Source organism: Colias croceus, chromosome Z (genome assembly GCF_905220415.1).
Source record: "Colias croceus chromosome Z, ilColCroc2.1".
Taxonomy (NCBI): Eukaryota; Metazoa; Arthropoda; class Insecta; order Lepidoptera; family Pieridae; genus Colias; species Colias croceus.
Window position 1 is genome coordinate 2,192,818 of NC_059568.1, and position 17,392 is coordinate 2,210,209.

Genomic DNA, 17,392 nt, shown 5'->3' on the forward strand with positions numbered 1-17,392 from the left:
CAACAAATTGTTTCAGCAGATTGTTGGTTGTGTTGAACCGTGAGTAGGGCCTTTAAATTATTGTTTCATTTTACATTTTAAAGGCCCTACTCACGGTTCAACACAACCAACAATCTGCTGATAGATTTCAAGGGCTATAAAGTATAAACGGCTATAAAATATAAATATCTTCCTCAAATATGTAAAAATGTCTTTCCCGCGTTTATCTCAAAACCGCCATTTTGCGATTACTGCATTCTTAGTTAACGCGGCAGCGCGATTGAGCCGAGATTGGAGCAATCACAATACTCACGTTTCAACACGCACACAATCTGCTGAGACAATTTGTCGGGTTGCTTCCGCGCCGATCCAATTCGCAACATGTTGGGTTACGCCCCCAACGTGCCCTCAACTATACTATTCACGACACAATCTGTCAGCTCACTGCAGATTGTGTCAACAGATTGTTACTGAAATTGAATCGTGAGTAGGCTACTTTAGTTAACGCGGCAGCGCGATTGAGCCGATTCTGGAGCAATCACAATACTCACGTTTCAACACGCACACAATCTGCTGAGACAATTTGTCGGGTTGCTTCCGCGCCGATCCAATTCGCAACATGTTGGGTTACGCCCCCAACGTGCCCTCAACTATACTATTCACGACACAATCTGTCAGCTCACTGCAGATTGTGTCAACAGATTGTTACTGAAATTGAATCGTGAGTAGGCTACTTTATAACGAGTACATACTTGACCATAGATTAAACCATTAGGGCGTATTCAGAAAGAAAGCTTGAAACTTATAAGCGCTTATAAGCGCTTATCGGCGCTTGTCAGGCGCCACATAAAATTTGTTTTGGTCTGCTTCAACGAACCATCGCGGCGTTGATAAGCGCCGATAAGCGCTTATAAGTTTCAAGCTTTCTTTCTGAATACGCCCTTAGAAACCAAATAATACGGGTACGACATTGGCAAATACTAAATAGCCTTGGCAAATTATAGTCACAGTACATATCTTCATAATACTTGCTCTGTGGTATCTTCTCGAGTTCTTGCCATGAAAAAAAAAAGAAAAAAAAAAAACGAGAAAACGAGAGTAAAAGAAAAATTTAATTGTAGGTTTAATTCGTAATTGAGGTAATTCCTGGTAATTCGATAAATTGGTGAAAATCAGTGGATAATATTTATAATAATTAGCTGGCGCCATTAATGGCTCCAAAAATGACGACCGCTGCGGTATCCCAGGTATAATAATGCAAATAATATTCTAAGATATCCTTGTATTCTTAGGTATACTTACATTTGATATAATTTTAGGCAGTTTCTGATTGGGCTCGAATTTTTCCAAAGGAAGCGACAGAGGATTATGAAAGCTCTGTTACATTTATTAGGCAACTGACAGTAGTTGCTGTTAGCACTATAACGTATTTGAAAAATCTTGCCCCCGAAGATTGTTATATGATGGAAACTTTTGGAGGTATTAAATTAAAAATTCTGAAGAAGACATGTAGAGACAAGTGGGGCCAGTTTCTAAGTACGACTTTATTACGAGCCTTCGATGCTTTTGATAAGAAATACGTAAGATTTTAATCTTTATGAGAATACTAAAGTATACAATAAGTAAACAATTAATTTTTATGCTTAGGCTGGTTGCAGAGCTTGACCGACCGTCAGTGCGTACCGTCGGTCCTGACACGTAGTAACTAATACTTAATCTGTGGTCCTGACGATACGCATCAACAATTATTGTATGACTAGGTATAACACTAATGCGCATGACAATACGCGTGCGCATGGTCGGTCAAGACTCAAGCTCTGCAACCAGCCTGAGGCTTTCACCTTATTACGCAGTTCAATAAAGAAACGAATCTTCAATGGCGGCCAAAGCTGACTTTGACAGATGGTAGGATCAGCAAAAAAGAAAATAAAAATAACGTAAATTGATAATTATTTTATTAATTTGTTTGTTGACAAACTTTTTTGTTATTGTATTTGTGTATTTATATGAATTATCATATTTACGTATACAGAATGTAATAAAATCCCCATAATACTTGTAATAAGCCCATAAAACTGAACAACTTTTCCCAAAGAACATATTTTGTCAAATTCCAATAAAACATTATTTACTTTCGCAAATGCATAATTATCATTGTAAATTTATGATAAAAACTATTATAGGGAAAATCAAATACATTTTAGTGATTTTATTTTTCCCTTTTTTTTGCATACCGTACGGCCGTGTGTGAGCGAGAGGGAATGATAAGCGCCGCCATTGAAGATTCGTTTCTAGAACCTTAGTCTAGAACTGATTATACTTGCCTATGTTTCATCATTTCATGTCATGCTGTGTGATGTTTTTGTTTAAAGAATAAAGTGTAAACAGCTCATATTCATTCCAGCTTCACCGATTAGCTTTATGTTTTTACGAAGACAAGTATAAATTGGAGAATTTGGTGGAGTATCATGTTTTTGAGTATACCTATAACTCTGACGGGGTGAACTCCATGAACATTCACTCCAAGAACCGGAACAGTACCGAAAACTCAATGCGGTTTGCTTTGGAAAATGTTAGGGACAAAACTATCCAGTTACTTAGAGCTTGTGTGGTCATCACGCAGGCCTACGCAGGCATATACACATGTGCATACACAACACAGTTTTCTAACATTAATGATGTTAGCTTCCGCCTTTATTACAATGATAGTAAGTATTTATAACTTCTATTAAGTTCATTTTATGCTTAACATTTTATTTGTATAAAAATATTCTATAAAGTATAAAGATATTCTATAATCAAGCTGATATAAATGTGATTATGCGAATATTTTATGTTCTTAAGAAAATAATATTTCACATTATTGTAAACAAAGATGCACCAGCGGACTACCAAGCACCAGGTTTCGAGAGAACGAGAGGAGAAGACCACCTGAAGCCAACAATTCAAGACAAACTAAGACTTGGTTGGGTGGGAACGCCATACCATAAAATTGTGACTTACTCCTTCTATAAGCAACCTAGTAGGGCTAGCTATGAGGCAAATGTAAGATTTTTTTATTGATAATTTGTAAGGCAGTTATAAAGCTATTTTTAACACGCTTTGGCAAGCTAATAAGCTTCACCTGTATGATTCTATGTAACCGTCATGATTGTATTTAGTACACAACTCTTATAGAATCCATTTTGACCTACTTTAAATGGTCAGTTTTAATTCAAATTTTGTAAATTTTGAATCAATTTAATTAATAAAGGATTGGTGACAATAGATATTATAATTGCATGAGTTTAAGTTTATGGTTTAAGTTTTTTTTTGTTTTTTATTTTTGAAACTATAATAATTATTCAATTTTAGCCAACAGAGAATCCACCAGAGCAAGTGCTTACTAATGATATGGAACTATCAGGTATATAAACAAATATTACATTTATTCGCACACATAGTAAAATCAAAATTTGAGTACTTACTTTATTTTTTAATGTACAAAATAAATGGTAGATTGTTATACTAGTTTTCAACTTAACAAATAATATACTAAAACCTTCCTCGACAACTATAGTATCCATTAAAACATACAACAGACATGGACAACACTTTGTTTAATACTATGTAGAGATTTTTCATAGACATTAATTACACATCTACAAAAAATATAGATTACACTTATTAATAATTCCTCTAGGTACTGTTGAAATGTCGCAACCCAAGAGGGATGGAGGGTTAAACGGACACGCTCGTGTCCGTTTATGTTGTCCCTGCAACAAGTATGGGCCAAGTGACGCCTTTACCCAAACTGAATTGTTAACTTGTCAGTAAGTACCTATAGAAATATCCTATTCATAGAATTCTAAATAGAAGCAATTATAAGTAAATATTAAACGATTGTGTGATGAAAAAAGCTGCTTTAAAATAGCTACTTAAAAATTCATTAAAATGTAATCTAAACTGTACCTGCATTTTATCCTCTAACTTATTGTCACGAATGGGCAGATTCTAGACTTTAATTGAGGTTTTAAGACAGTAAAAAAAGGTTTTGGAACTTTTGTACCTATTTTAGATAGATTCTATAAATAAACAGTTTCAGAATTTAATTTTTCATTAAAGTAAATTAGAGTAAATAAACTAAAAAAAGTTGTTTCGATTGCTGGTACCAATCGCTTAGTAGCCATAAATAAGGTGTCTATATGTTATTAAGTTTACATTAAGTAAAATTTAAATTGTAGCTACTGCAAGCTCCAACAGCACGCGTTTGTTTTATAATGGAGATGTTTATTCATGTTGAAAATATTATATTCACCATAATTATAGTGTTAAAATATAGATCAAAACTAATCAATAATCGAAATTTTTTTGAAAATCATCAATAAATGACTGAGATATTGATTATTGAAGTTTACATATTTTTGCACGGAACGTCTGTGGATTCGATGCGCCTGTGACGTCATCACACACAGTCTTTATAGTAGCGCTAAGGCAGATTGCTTTGATTGTATGATTTATTTATTCAAAATTGTTATTAAACGTAAAGTAAAATAAAATTTTAATAAAAATATTGCCCATACAGTTAAAAAGAAATAATATATAATTTTACATATTTACATGTTTATTTATATTATATTTTTATAAGTTTAGTATTAATTAAATTCAGTACCTATAATAGAAAAAGGCTTCGTCGAAGGTCGAAGTGTAATAATTTGATTAATATTAATATAATATAGGCCTTTTTATTCAATTTGTCATAGGTTACTTCTGAAATTAAAAGACTTCAACTTTTTTCATTAATTATAATTTATAACATATTGTAGCTAAGTACGCACTGGTTGTTTAAATCGTCCCACTAATTTGTAATATTTTGGAGTATTTAAATAACCAATACATGGACATAGTAAATATGCCAAAATTGCTTTTTGAAACGAAACTTCTTTAGGCGCGTTGACGTTGAGAGTAAAATTTCAAGATCGCGTCATGGCAATACCGTCACGACATGGCGACGATTTGGTATCTTTGCATCTTGCCAAATAAGTTTAACTTCTGACACGTGTGCTCTTTTTTCAAATTTTGCCTTTTTGTCTGGAATGGTTGAACCGATTTTGATAGGAACTTGGTTACATCTACTATCTTCTATCCAACTTTAAATTTCGTTTTTATTTATTTGACAGAGTCTATGCATTTTACGTTGAACATTGGAGCTGTGTTCGGAAGTCCAAACCATTGAAGCCCGGGACTTGATGGACAAATTCAATATATCTGAGTCCAACGCTGCTAATCTCATGCAGTTACTTCATTCCAATAAAATTATCCAACAAAATTCACAATCCAAGTAAGTGAATATAGTTTTATCATAAAAATGTATAGCGTGAAATTGTAGTTAATATACTTTAATATTGTTTTCTTTGTTTTGAATCTAACAATACATTTTTTTTGTCTAATTAGTTATTAAAAGTTTTAATTCACGTTTTTTCATCAAATTCATCTAATAAGGAAGGCTTTCATCTTAATAACTTTTTCACAATATGTAAAACTCTCTTCAGTCTAACAACACGTCAGAAAATAGAAAAGGATCAGTTAAAAATATTGATGTCCAACTTCTTCCACACTACCGTGGATAACATAGTCTGGACTGGATTTTTTTATTAAACATTATTTTTTATTCTTATTTCTTATTGTTTTTAAATTATTAACAACATTTAGGTATCTACTAATAACTTATTACTTTTTAATATGTCCTGAATTTCATCTAATTAATTCCAAATCTTGTTTTTTAAACTTGTTAACAAACGTAACTCACAATTTGCAATAATCTGCATATTTTTTCTGAAATGCAGTAATAAATTGCATTAACAAGACTCCGTATATTTCCACCAATTATCAAATTATTACTTACTTCAATGCATATAGTTTCTTTTATAATCAATATACTTTGAACTACTTTGAAATAAAGTAATTTGATCTTAAAAATCAGTCAATAAATTAATAAATTAACAACAGAAACACGGCTATAATCTGTACTTTAATCTTATGGTCCCTCTTGACAATCGAGAGCGTTGGCCCAACAAATGATCGTCGATGTTTGCCGCCATTACGGCGATTATGAATACGCGGGCGAAGCCGCTGGCGAAAAGCTAGTCTGCAAATCCTACTATCCTATCCTACTATATAATAATAATAATACAACTACCGAAAGCATATAATGAAAATACCAACTACACAAGATATTTGCCGAAAATGCCACAACTCCACAGAAACCATCCAGCATATCACAGGTGCATGCAGTGCCATAGTTCAAACAGATTATAAGCATCGACATGACCAGATTGCAAATATAATACACCAAAAACTCGCTATAAAACACAACCTTATAGACAAAACACCAGTGCCATATTACAAATACATCCCCGAGACAATTTTAGAAAACTGTAATCACAAACTTTATTTTGATAGAGCCATACTTACAGACAGAACAGTACATTATAATAGACCGGATATCACCCTGATTGACAAAGTAAATAAAGTAGCATACCTAATAGACATAGCCATCCCTAACACACACAACATCCAATCAACTATATCACACAAAATTAATAAATATCTAGAGCTAAAAGATGAGATTACACGTATGTGGAATCTTCGTAAAGTGTCAATCATCCCCATAGTTCTATCTACGACTGGAATAGTACCAACTCAACTTCATCAAGCCGTAAAATCACTCGATCTTCCAAAATCTTTATTCATCTTACTACAAAAAGCCGTCATTTTAAACACTTGCAGGATAACGAGAAAATTTTTACAATGGACCAATTTAGTACACCGATACACACAACACATATAGTAGACGAAAATGATGCTCACTTGGCCTAGGCCCGTGAACACCATTAACCCCAGCGACAATTGGAGCCGAGATCTTTAAACTGAAAGATAAACTCAATAATAATATTAATAACCCACGGGACCACCTTGTCGTGGTGGTGGGGGAGGGCGGGGGGGATCTTACGGGAAGGCATGATCAATTAATTGATAGTCACTGCCAACTTGACTAAACCCTGTGAAAAAAACCCAGATGAGACTCAAAATAGCCACAACATCTCGGCACTACCCTTCTCAACCAACGGTCCCAACTAGGTACCCATTTAACATTTGAGATTTTTGAATTTAATATGGAGACTAGATTATCTCAAAGAAAACGTATAGGGTCGCTGCCCGGGGGTGATCGCCGTGGCACACCTGGAGCTGACGCTGGGTGTTTCAGCATGCGATCCGTCAGGGAATGTTTTGTAAAATCTAATAAGACATGTAATTGTTTAGATCCGTTATTATAGATTTAGTGTCCATTACCGTTTACATTTTTGGTAGGTAAAGGTTTTTCTCATGCATCAAGATAAAAATACTATAAAAAAAAATCTCGGCAATTTAGAGGCCTTCTTTCTATTGGAAAATATATTTTGATCAGGGAATGTTTTGTAAAATCTAATAAGACGTGTAATTGTTTAGATCCGTTACCATAGATTTAGTATCCATCACCGGTTACTACGGTAACCAAGCCGCAAGCGGTAACTATAATGACATTTACTATGGTAAATAGCTTAAATGTATTAATATCGATTATTGTTTTCATTGAATTACAAAAAAATCAATTAACATAATATCACTCTGTAAGGTATTGTTTATACACTGTAGGTTGTTTTAACATAGATAGTGAAGTAAAATAATATAAATATATATATATATATATATATATATATATATATATATATATATATATATATATAGATATCTCCATGGGCACTATGTTGATCAAACGTGCCATATAGTTAGTAATTATTTGATCCGTTTTCACTTGTTGATCCGGTTGGTATTTGTGGATCCATTGCCACACCACCGTCCGTATGTGGATCCGAACGGAGCCACAAGTGTCACCATCAGTAATAATAATAATTACGTGCTTTTTATACAAATCCACCTTTTTTGCGTTTTAGCTCTTGTTGATCCGATTCAAATGAGCCAATCAGAGCCCACCGAGCTCAGCCATTGGTCGCTTGCGGCTTTAGCCTTTTGAAGGTTTAAAGACATTTATTCCCGTTATAGAAATTAGAAACGTATGTTGCCGTTCGCCTTACATAATTTGTTCGGATCTTCGGGAGGGCAAGATAGCTAGCTCGTTTATTAGGATAGTGGCGATTTGATGTTGAGAGTAGCGCTTTGCGGATGAACATACACGTATTATAAAAGTATAATTGTTTTAAATTCATTATTTTAGTGTCGTCGTAGATTTTATTTGTAGAAGTTAAAAAAAGGATAGTTAAAGATAGTTTTAATGATTTTATTTTGTAAAATTTGGAGTGGCGCTAATTTATTTTTGTAAGCACTCCCCCATACTTCTATTAAATACATTAGGTGCGGCTTTACTAACGTGTTGTAGATGGTGTGGCGTAATTTATGAGGAATGCAAGAAGTAATATTACGCAGAGATCTCAGAAGTGCTGATAATTTATTTTTTAGGTGGTCGATGTGATGATTTCATTTTAGAGAGCTGTCGATTCGCAAACCTAGGCATTTCTCGTGGGTTTTATGTTCTAATACAACACCGTTAATTTTAAGTGGAGCGTGTGGTGGAATAATTTTGTTATGAGCTTTGAATTTAGATATATTTATTTTTAGTAGATTGCATTTATTTATTTAATTTATTTAAATCATTTTGTGCTTGCGCTATCATGTCATGTATAGAGGGACCAAAATAAAACAGACAGGTGTCATCCGCATAAAGTGTTAGGTGACCATTTAGCTTTAAATCTTGTAAATTATTAATATAAATTAAAAAAGCAATGGGCCTAGAATCGAACCTTGTGGTATGCCACATGTAATTGGTAAGGGAATGCTATCATGGTTATCTATTTTAACTATTCGTGATCGATTTTTTAAATATGATTTCAGCATATCTAGTGCTTTACCATTAATGTTAAATGGATGCTAATTTCTTTATTAAAAGTTCGTGAGAAACGGTATCAAAGGCCTTTTGTAGTTCAATAAACACTCACAAAACTATATTGTTTGCGTCAATGTTCTGTTTTATTTTAATAGTTAGGTCCATAGTCGCTGACAGAGTGTTACTTTTTGGCTTAAATCCGTATTGACGCACTGAAATAAAATTAAATGAGTCTAAATATTTTTCTAATCTCGTGTGTAAAATCTTCTCCAATATTTTTGACAATACTGGCAAAACCGAAATTGGCCTATAGTTACCAGGTTCAAATTTTGAGCCACTCTTATAGATAGGAGTAACCTTCGCTATTTTTAACGAGTCCGGAAAACGTCTTTGACTTATGGCTTGATTAAAACAGTCGCTTAAGGTATGATTTAATTTTTAACCGACTTCAAAAAAAAGGAGGAGGTTATCAATTCAGCCGGTATGTTTTTTTATGTATGTACACCGATTACTCCGAGGTTTCTGAACCGATTTACGTGATTCTTTTTTGTTCGATGCGGGATGGTGTCGAATTGGTCCCATAAAAATTTTATTCGGATAGGCCCAGTAGTTTATATTTTATGGGCATTTTTGTCAGTATTTGTAAATGTTGCAAGTGCAAGTTTGAAGTCGGTTGTTTTTAACGCAGTTATCTACTTGTTCTTTGATGCATTTAATTGCTTTTGTAGTAATACCATCAAGACCTGTACTACAGTTTGAATTAAGGTTATTTATAATTAGGTATATATTTTTTTACTGGCTTCGGTAGGTCTGAACTTATTAGTGAGGTAATTTTTTAAAATTTCGTAGTTGTCTTTAGATTTCCTCTCCTTTGAGTTATAATATGTCGATTCTGGGAAACCAGTAAAAATTACATTTTTTTCGCGGCTCTTTCTGTCCCGTAGTTCCTTGATTAAGTTTTAAATTATATGAAGTTTATTATGATCAAGATTTAATTCCAGTGATTTTATTTTACTCTCACCCTAGTTTATCTGGGATTCTAATTGAGAAATAGTAGTCTTCAATATGTTTTGTTCAGTAATTATCATACATGCTGATGACTTAATTTCATTGATTTGATTCGTATTTTGGCGAATTAAATTCAAGGATTGTTCGTTGGACGATTTAATTTCGGTAATTTGTGTTTTTACCTCAGAAATGTTTTCATGAATTTTGTTTACTATTGTTCATTTGAGCATACATATTTTTCAAGTAATGTACTAATACGGCTCAACTCCGACCGAATATCCTTCATATCATCACTAAATCTGCAATCTTGTTCTAGCGGTTGTTTCCGTTTTCTGTAAGTAATTTGAGTATCAGTTGGCGAACTCGTAGAAAACGAACTTAGCTTCGATAGATCGGGATGCGATCCACCGGCAGTACCCACTGCACCACTGCTGGTTAAACGTGTTGGCGATCTGCGTACACTCATATTTACTCCGTAATGGATAATTTGTGCAGGAATATGAGTCGTCATTTGTTTGACCTAAATCTAACATTTTAATTATTTTATCAGATTGATATCAGAATCAGGGCATAGGCGAACGCTACACGTCAATAAATATTATGATAATTATCTTGATATTTACTGATGATTCAAGAGGTAGGTTGTTATTTGTAGGATGCATACACTTGAGAATTATCACCGTCACTGTATGACGAAAGGTTCGTCCAAATATCTATCTTTTTAGGGTTCCGAATTTTTAGTTTCACAACGTTTTCTATAAGTTTCAATTGAATTACGGTCGACTTCTTCAACTTTCATAAAACTTAGGAGATTTTTTGCTAGCCCTAATTTCATATCCCCATGTCAATGTCATGCAAGTGCATATTATAAATGGAACAGATCAACATACGACTTATGATTTGGTATATAAAACGGAGTCAAGTAGTGTTTGAGCATTTCAAAATTTGAACCGTTACTGAGTCGAGTTCGTCTAGTCTAGGCGGATTTAGCAATGTATGGAACATTACCTAACTATAATATGTTTGTGTACGGAGCCAACAAATACTGTAGTGTTTACGAAAAATTAATCTTCGTTACCTAATATACAGTTTCGTTTTGTCGGATCAAATAAAGCTGTAATTTTGATACTATAAATGATAATGATCAACATACGACTTTGGATTTGGTATATAAAACGGAGCCAACAAGTGTTTATGGGTTTCTGAATTTCGGCCGTTACGGAGTCGATTCAGTTCGAGATGTTAGCAATAAAAATGTTGAGTATATCAATTTCTCCATGAATACGTTTGGCAACATCGCCCAAAAATTTGCGCCGTTGCCACTCCGGGCAAGATCTATGCAACCGGAGTCGAGTAATATGGGGGAAAAGGTGGAGTCGGCAATGCACGGCAGTCGGGCTGGATCAACTTAGTGCCCAAGTTGGTATTTATATATATATATATATATATATATGGATCAACTTAGTGCCCAAGTTGGTATTTATATATATATATATATATATATATATATATATATATATATATATATATATATATATATATATATATATATAGATATCTCCACGGGCACTATGTTGATCAAACGTGCCATATAGTTAGTAATTATTTGATCCGTTTTCACTTGTTGATCCGGTTGGTATTTGTGGATCCATTGCCAAACCACCGTCCGTATGTGGATCCGAACGGAGCCACAAGTGTAACCATCAGTAATAATAATAATTACGTGCTTTTTATACAAATCCACCTTTTTTGCGTTATAGCTCTTGTTGATCCGATTCAAATGAGCCAATCAGAGCCCACCGAGCTCAGCCATTGGTCGCTTGCGGCCTTAGCCATTTGAAGGTTTAAAGACATTTATTTCCGTTATAGAAACGTATGTTGCCGTTCGCCTTCCATAATTTGTTCGGATCTTCGGGAGGCCAAGATAGCTAGCTCGTCTATTAGGATAGTGGCGATTTGATGTTGAGATTATAATATTTGTATTTATGTTTTTATGTAGCGCTTTGCGGATGAACATACACGTATTATAAAAGTATAATTGTTTTAAATTCATTATTTTAGTGTCGTCGTAGATTTTATTTGTAGAAGTTAAAAAAGGATAGTTTAAGATGATTTAATGATTTTATTTTGTAAAATTTGGAGTGGCGCTAATTTATTTTTGTAAGCACTCCCCCAGACTTCTATTAAATACATTAGGTGCGGCTTTGCTAACGTGTTGTAATTTATGAGGTATGCAAGAAGTAATATTACGCAGAGATCTAAGAAGTGCTGATAATTTATTTTTTAGATGGTCGATGTGATAATTCCATTTCAGAGAGCTGCCGATTCGCAAATCTAGGTTATTTCTCGTGGGTTTTATGTTCTAATACAACACCGTTAATTTTAAATGGAGCGTATGGCGGAATAATTTTGTTATGAGCTTCGAATTTAGATATATTTATTTTTAGGAGATTGAATTTATTTATTTAATTTATTTAAATCATTTTGTGCTTGCGCTATCATGTCATGTATAGAGGGAACAAAATAAAACAGACAAGTGTCATCCGCATAAAGTGTTAGGTGACCATTTAGCTTTAAATCTTGTAAATTATTAATATAAATTAAAAAAAGCAATGGGCCTAGAATCGAACCATGTATGCCACATGTAATTGGTAAGGGAATGCTATCGTGGTTATCTATTTTAACTATTTGTGAAATATTTATCGATTTTTTAAATATGATTTCAGCATATCTAGTGCTTTACCATTAATGTTAATGGATGATAATTTCTTTATTAAAAGTTCGTGAGAAACGGTATCGAAGGCCTTTTGTAGGTCAATAAACACTCCCAAAACTATATTTTTTGTGTCAATGTTCTGTTTCATTTAAATAGTTAGGTCCATAGTCGCTGACAGAGTGTTACTTTTTGGCTTAAATCCGTATTGACGCACTGAAATAAAATTAAATGAGTCTAAATATTTTTCTGATCTCGTGTGTAAAATCTTCTCCAATATTTTTGACAATACTGGCAAAACCGAAATTGGCCTATAGTCACCAGGTTCAAATTTTGAGCCACTCTTATAGATAGGAGTTACCTTCGCTATTTTTAACGAGTCCGGAAAACGTCTTTGAATTATGGCTTGGTTAAAACAGTCGCTTAAGGTATGATTTAATTTTTCTTTGATGCATTTAATTGCTTTTGTAGTAATACCATCAAGACCTGTACTACAGTTTGAAGTAAGTTTTTAAGCTTATTTATAATTATATATTTTTACTGGCTTCGGTAGGTCTGAACTTATTAGTGAGGTAATTTTTAAAATTTCGTAGTTGTCTTTAGATTTCCTCTCCTCTGAGTTATAAAATGTCAATTCTGGGAAACCAGCAAAAAATACATTTTTTTCGCGGCTCTTTCTGTCCCGTAGTTCCTTGATTAAGTTTTTATTTATATGAAGTTGATTTTTAGACGTAAAACCCGATGAGTTGGCTCATGACTGACTGATTTATTGATTGAAGATTTAATTTCAGTAATTTTATTTTACTCTCACCCTGGTTTATCTGGGATTCTAATTGAGAAATAGTACTCTTCAATAATATGTTTTGTTCAGTAATTATCATACATGCTCATGACTTAATTTCATTGATTTGATTCGTATTTTGGCGAATTAAATTCAAAGATTGTTCGTTGGACGATTTAATTTCGGTAATTTGTGTTTTTACCTCAGAAATGTTTTCATGAATTTTGTTTACTATTTTGTTCATTTGAGCATACATATTTTTCAAGTAATGTACTAATACGGCTCAACTCCGACCGAATATCCTTCATATCATCACTAAATCTGCAATCTTGTTCAAACTCAAACAAACTCAACCATTCATTTATTCAATTAGACTACTATTTAGTAGCACTTTCGAATCGTCATTACATAATTATTTTAACATTTACCACCGATTCGGAAAGCAGTGATCTATGGAGAAGAATCGGCAAGAAACTCCATAGTTGCTCTTTTAAAATCATGTAAATATTACAATATATGAAACTTATATTTAACTACATAATATATCATAATATGCCAATGAACTGTCTTGTGGTTTTTACGCGACAACCCTCCATGGGTTTTTATCGTCCATATATTCCTGAATATTGTAGTACGCTCTGAATATTGTTCTAGCGGTTGTTTCCGTTTTCTGTAAGTAATTTGAGTATCAGTTGGCGTAGAACTCGTAGAAAACGAACTTAGCTTCGATAGATCGGGATGCGATCCACCGGTAGTACCCACTGCACCACTGCTAGTTAAACGTGTTGGCGATCTGCGTACACTCATATTTACTCCGCAATGGATAATTTGTGCAGGAATATGAGTCGTCATTTGTTTGACCTAAATCAAACATTTTAATTATTTTATCAGATTGATATCAGAATCAGGGCAAAGGCGAACGCTACATGTCAATAAATATTATGATAATTATCTTGATATTTACTGATGATTCAAGAGGTAGGTTGTTATTTGTAGGATGCATACTACTTGAGAATTATCACCGTCACTGTATGACGAAAGGTTCGTAAATATCTATCTTTTTAGGTTTCCGTATTTTTAGTTTCACAACATTTTCTATAAGTTTCAATTGAATTACGGTCAACTTCTTCAACTTGCATAAAACTCAGGAGATTTTTTGCTAGCCCTAATTTCATATCCCCATGTCAATATCATGCAAGTGCATATAAATGGAACAGATCAACATACGACTTATGATTTGGTATATAAAACGGAGTCAAGAAGTGTTTGAGCATTTCAAAATTTGAACCGTTACGGAGTCGAGTTCGTCTAGTCTAGGCGGATTTAGCAATGTATGGAACATTACCTAACTATAATATGTTTGTGTACGGAGCCAACAAATACTGTAGGGTTTACGAAAAATAATCTATGTTACTTAATATACAGTTTCGTTTTGTCGGATCAAATAAAGCTGTAATTTTGATAATATAAATGGATCTGATCAACATACGACTTTGGATTTGGTATATAAAACGGAGCCAACAAGTGTTTATGGGTTTCTGAATTTTGGCCGTTACGGAGTCGATTCAGTTCAAGATCTTAGCAATAAAAATGTTGAGTATATCAATTTCTCCATGAATACGTTCGGCAACATCGCTCAAATATTTGCGCCGTTGCCACTCCGGGCAAGATCTATGCAACCGGAGTCGAGTAATATCGGGGAAAAGGTGGAGTCAGGAATGCACGGCAGTCGGGCTGGATCAACTTAGTGCCCAAGTTGGTATTTATATATATATATATATATATATATATAAATATTATTATGACACTAGCTTCCGCCCGCGACTCCGTCCGCGCGGAAAAATTAAGATTTTTTTTTCTACGTATTTTTCCGGGATAAAAAGTATCCTATTTTATGCCCAGGATAATAAGGTATAATTATACCAAGTTTCATCGAAATCGAACCGTTAGTTTTCACGTGATGCCTGAACATACAGACAGACAGACAGACAGACAGACAGACAAAAATTTTTTTAATCACATATTATATAGGGCTTGGTATCGATCCAGTAACACCCCCTGCAATTTATTTTTTCAATATTTTCAATGTACAGAATTGACCCTTCTACAGATTTATTATATGTATAGATAATTAGATAGCTTGGTAGGTAACCAGTTATTTCTTATTTGTTTCTTCTTCGAATATGTAGTGAAAAAATGATTCAAACAACAACAATAATATGTAAACCGAATAAAAACTCTATTGGCATTTTTTAAATATATATTTAGGTTTTCTTGAAATCCGTCCCGGAAGATCAGATTCTGGTGCCTACCTACACTAGCCGATGAACAGATAGACTTTGTCTGAAAGCATAAGCTCTACGCATAGATTAAATATGTTAAACGAAAAATAACCTTCAGACGATAAAATAACTACCTAAATCACACATAAACCTAACTAAATCGGGTTTAGGTATTTAAGTTTTGAGGTTAATTCACATTTTTCTCAATATCTTGAAAACCCCTGTTTTTATCACAAAGAAATCAATTGGTAAAAATCTTTTAAATATCGAAGAACCCTCCAAAACCACTCTGGCATTGACGCAACACTATACTGTGGTCCATACTTTCATGGGCATTCTCCTTTTATCCATTGTTTACTTACTTCAAATTAGGGAGAGGTTTTATTGCTAAAGACGGGTACTTACGGGAAGTTATGAATTGGTTTATCGATAATACCTACAAACTGTGCAGACTACGGGCTTATTTTAAAACTTAGCCGTTAGGCCGGGAGATCCTGACACAAAATTTTTATTTTTGTCACTGCGTACTTAGACCCCTGTAGAGCCGCCATGCCATATAACAAATTCTTCACCCGTGGTACTAAATATAATAAAAACCGAATATAATAAAAAAAGAATTATCGAAATCGGTTCAGCCGTTCTCAAGTTATGCGCTCACATTACATTTTGGGATTCATTTTTATATATTATAAGAAGTGTGGAGGAAGGAAGGTGGAATTCCTCCATCGAAAAAGGGAGGATCCTCAACCAGTCTACTCGACTGGCCGGCCGTGAAGGCCCCGATGGATGATGTCGGAAAGTTGTATATATAGCTCTGTAGCGAAAACATTTCGCTTGCGCGATTCAGAGCGAGGTGTCGCTACAGGACTCCCCTCCGAGACCGGAGGTCGTAGTACGAATTGCCTTGCCAGTGCCAGGTATGTTCCAGTGAGTCGGAACAGGAAGCCGCTAGTTCACGGTGAGTCGGAACTGAGTGCGGTGATGCTGCGTGTAATGCTCCAGTGAGTCGGAGTGTGCAGTGAGGATGGCTGTGGAGCTGACCAAGCATGCGCGATCGCACATGGTAGTGGACAGAACTCCATTTGAAGCCGAGTGCGCTGGCTGGCGGGCGGTGATCGTAGGCAGGGAAGGGATAGGTGAGCATGGACATCATGGATGGACAGAAGGAGTTGTGAACTGTCAGGGGTCACCACTGTGAGCTGTGGAGGAAGGAAGGTGGAATTCCTCCATCGAAAAAGGGAGGATCCTCGACCAGTCTACTCGACTGGCCGGCCGTGAAGAATGATGTCGGAAAGTTGTATATATAGCTCTGTAGAGAAAACATTTAGCTTGCGCGATTCAGAGCGAGGTGTCGCTACAGAAGATTATATCTATGAAAACATGCATTTCAACACCTCAACTATAATAATTAATAATATACATTCTGAGACAAATTTAAATGATGCTGTAAGAATAATTTGTCCGATCAAAACCAAATTATTTCTGGAGGCTATATTATTTGCTACGTAGCCGTAGTATAAATCGTAGTTGTAGATTCCGCTACATGTAGTACATTCCGTAGCAAAGGCGGATTGTATGAACTTTGACGTTCGAAAAATTAACTGAATTGTAAGTTTTTTATACATTGGGTAACTAATATATAATACATACATAATGAAGGATATTTTGTTAAATAGATTTGTTTAGAAATAACTTTATTCAAACATGTC

General features: G+C 34.3%; 1 protein-coding gene across 4 annotated transcripts in view; it reads left to right on the top strand.

The window, feature by feature from the left end:
• Positions 1-683: 683 nt before the first annotated feature.
• Positions 684-17,392, top strand: part of LOC123705042 — a 29,521-nt gene continuing 12,812 nt past the window's right edge. Inside the window, exons 1-8 of one of the 4 annotated variants that reach the window (XR_006753255.1) lie at positions 684-1,226; positions 1,299-1,559; positions 2,384-2,687; positions 2,855-3,024; positions 3,334-3,385; positions 3,662-3,791; positions 5,139-5,299; positions 6,222-6,771. The gene's annotated coding sequence lies outside the window, so the exon portion shown is untranslated. Of the gene's footprint in view, positions 1,227-1,298; positions 1,560-2,383; positions 2,688-2,854; positions 3,025-3,333; positions 3,386-3,661; positions 3,792-5,138; positions 5,300-5,510; positions 5,636-6,221; positions 6,772-17,392 lie in introns of those variants that run through there. The other 3 variants (XR_006753253.1, XR_006753254.1, XM_045653602.1) reach the window with 3 other exon arrangements.